The sequence below is a fragment of the Schistocerca gregaria genome, unplaced genomic scaffold, assembly GCF_023897955.1.
Source record: "Schistocerca gregaria isolate iqSchGreg1 unplaced genomic scaffold, iqSchGreg1.2 ptg000280l, whole genome shotgun sequence".
NCBI classification, from domain to species: domain Eukaryota; kingdom Metazoa; phylum Arthropoda; class Insecta; order Orthoptera; family Acrididae; genus Schistocerca; species Schistocerca gregaria.
In genome coordinates this window covers 155,884-159,552 of record NW_026061773.1, presented here as the reverse complement: position 1 = coordinate 159,552, position 3,669 = coordinate 155,884, and positions in this window count along the sequence as shown.

Genomic DNA, 3,669 nt, shown 5'->3' with positions numbered 1-3,669 from the left:
CGGATTCCGGAAACATCCATCGTGTGAGACCCAACTCACTTTATTTGTTCATGAGACCCAGAAAATATTAGATACAGGCTCCCAGGTAGATGCTATTTTTCTCGACTTCCGGAAGGCGTTAGATTCAGTTCCGCACTGTCGCCTGATAAGTAAAGTAAGAGCCCACGGAATATCAGACCAGCTCTGTGGCTGGATTGAAGAGTTTTAACAAACAGAACACAGCATGTTGTTATCACTGGAGAGACGTCTACAGACGTTAAAATAATCTCTGGCGTGCCACAGGGGAGTGTTATGGGACCATTACTTTTCACAATATATATAAATGAGGTAGTAGATAATGTCGGAAGTTCCATGCGGTTTTTCGCGGATGATTCTGTAGCATACACAGAAGTTGCAGCATTAGAAAATTGTAGCGAAATGCCGGAAGATCTGCAGCGGATAGGCCCTTGGTGCAGGGAGTGGCAACTGACCCTTAACATATACAAATGTAATGTATTGCGAATACATAGAAAGAAGGATCCTTTATTGTATGATTATATGATAGCGGATCAAACACTGGTCTCAGTTACTTCTGTAAAATATCTCGGAGTATGCGTGCGGAACTTTTTGAAGTGGAATGATCATATAAAATTAACTGTTGGTAAGGCGCGTACCAGGTTGAGATCCATTGCGAGAGTCCTTAGAAACTGTAGTTCATCAACAAAGGAGGTGGCTTACAAAACACTCGTTGGACCTGTACTTGAGTATTGCTCATCGGTGTGGGATCCGTACCAGATCGGGTTTGCGGAGGAGATAGAGAAGATTCAAAGAAGAGCGGCGCGTTTCGTCACAGGGTTATTTGGTAACCGTGATAGCGTTACGGAGATGTTTGACAAACTCAAGTGCCAGACTCTGCAAGAGAGCCGCTCTTCATCGCGGTGTAGCTTGCTCGCCAGATTTCGAGAGGGTGCGTTTCTGGATGAGGTATCGAATATATTGCTTCCCCCTACTTATACCTCCCGAGGAGATTACGAATGTAAAATTAGAGAGATTAGAGAGAGCACAGGGGCTTTCAGACAGTCTTTCCTCCCGCGAACCATACGCGACTGGAACAGGAAAGGGAGGTAATGACAGTGGCACGTAAAGTGCCCTCCGCCACACACCGTTGGGTGGCTTGCGGAGTATAAATGTAGATGTAGATGAGTGTGGTGCGTGATGCGGCGCTCCCCATCCCCATATACCGATCAAATCAGTCACGACTTGAACCGAGCGTGCCCGAACATTGTCGTACAAAATGATGTCCGCCTCCTGCAGAAACCGACGCCGCTTCTTTCTCTCAGTTGCTTTTCTGCTTTGTAACACAGTCTGTTTCGTTTTCGAGTCCAAACCGCTTAACAGATATTGTTCAAATTTGGCATTGAGACAGTTTGAACTCTGAGAAAGAACATAGCCCACTTTAAAAAGCAAGAAAAATTTTTTTTTGCATCAGTGAACGTAAACTACATTAAAACTTACTTATTTTGCTTGTATAACTTAAGAATTCTATAATGTATAAGTACTTCAGTAGTCGCCGTGCGGGATAGTCTCTCAAACGAAATTGCTCCCACGTCCGAGGCCTTTCAATATCACGTCTTCCATTCCGTTTGTAGTTCAGAATATTTTGGGGAAGTCTGGGACGTAGCATTCTCACCAGTCTTCACGATATTTTTGAATTTTTTAGTTTCTGTTGAAAATACTTAATTTTTCTCTAGTATCTTCATTCCTAATCATTTCTTGTTGTGCAGCTCTTCGAATTTCTTAGGAACCTCATCTCTGCCGTGTGATTTTTTTTGCTTTTTTTTTAACCATGTTTTCGCTTTCATAGCATAATACAGGAACCGGGACCACGTTATAGAATTTCGGAACAATCTTTTTGTACTTTATTGCCCAATATTCAGATAATAGTGTCACAGACAGCTTAGAATTTGTGTAATTTATTTTAAGTATCAGAGTAAAAATCAGATCTTACAGCGTAGCCTAAGTGAAAGATTAAGAGACCAGTTCTAAAGCAGGATTATCCAAAACTAGTTTTAAAATGACTGAGCATTTTCCTCGGAGTGCATTTATTTTCGTTTTATTACTAGAAATTTTAAAGTTGTATTCATTGCATATTTCGTTCAGGTGGTATATAGATCTTTGATCTTTGGAGGTCATTTCGTGAACGTGAATCATGTCATCTACAAACAGAAGCACAATCAGGTATTTCTCATTCGTTATCCCAATTCTTTTGTCTTGTCGTAGTTCCTGCTTTCATTTATGAAGAACGAAGTCAATGTAAATACTAAAAATGCTGACTTAATCTGCTCATTTAAATGTATACCGAACGAGCTGCCGCAGTGGTTAGTACATGGTATGATGATGATGATGATGATGATGATGTTTGGTTTTTGGGGCGCTTAACTGCACGGTTATCAGCGCCTGTACAAAGCCCCAACCTTTACACAGTCCAGTTTCGCCACCTTCACGAATGATGATGAAATGATGGCATCACAGACACCTACTTCCCGGGCGGAGAACGCAACCCAGCCGTGAATCGAACCCGGAATCCCATCACCAGCAACGCTAGCTTCTACACGACGAGCTGTCAACTAGTACACTAGACTCGCATTCGGGAGGATGACGTTTAAATCCGCATCCGGCCATCCTGATACGTTTTCCGTAACTTTCCTGAATCGCTCCAAGCAAATGCTGGGATGATTCCTTTGAAAGGGAACGGCGGACTTCTTTTACCCTTCCCTGACGCATTGCCAACTCCTGCTCCGTCTCTAATGACCTCGACATCGATAGCACATTAAACGCAATCCTCCTTCCGTCCTTCATTTAAAGGCATAGGTTTACGCAATAAGTCGGGCGTTAAAAGTTACAAACTGCGTACTCGTCTAAGGCAGCATAATTTCATGGAGCGCAAATTATCGAGACTATATTCACCGAGCATTTGTGAAAGGCAGCACGTGGCGACTTCCAACAAACTTCACACATAATTTCGAAACTTGGCGAAACTTTTTTTCCCCTCTGACATCCCTGACAGAATGATGAAAGGAAAAAGACTTTTATCACTTCTACATTTTCGCTGATCGTGCAGTAAAGTGTCAGCATCAGGCTTGATGTTTCACTTCATTACTTCTTTACTACTCACTTTATTCGCAACACATTTGTCAGACAGTATCCACATACGTCGCCAAATGTACCTGAAAATTATAGAATTGTACAACACCTAGTTCAGTACATAAATATTGAGTCGTTTTCGAAAAACTAGCTTCTCTTACAACAGAGCGTCTTCAACTGCAAAGGGTTATGTTTCTTCAGGTCAAGTTTTTAACACATTAACTGATACGGAAAGTGAACGAACTTCTGAAGGTGGTTTACATATGGGACTTACCGTTTTGAGACAGCAATTTGGAGAGGAGAAGGGGCGGTGGTTACGCGGTCTATTTGGATCTTCAGTGTTTCCGCAAATGATGCTGTTGCCTGTAATAAAGTTCTGTTTGAAAGAAGTCACGCCTTCATAAGATTTCAGTGTAGTGCAAAGCATGACAACTTAGTTGAAATGTTCCCGAAATGTAAAATTGTTCGGTTCACAAAACGATATAACCTTATCCTACGAGTATAGTGCAGCGAGTCAAATTCGCAATCGCTCAACCCACATGAATA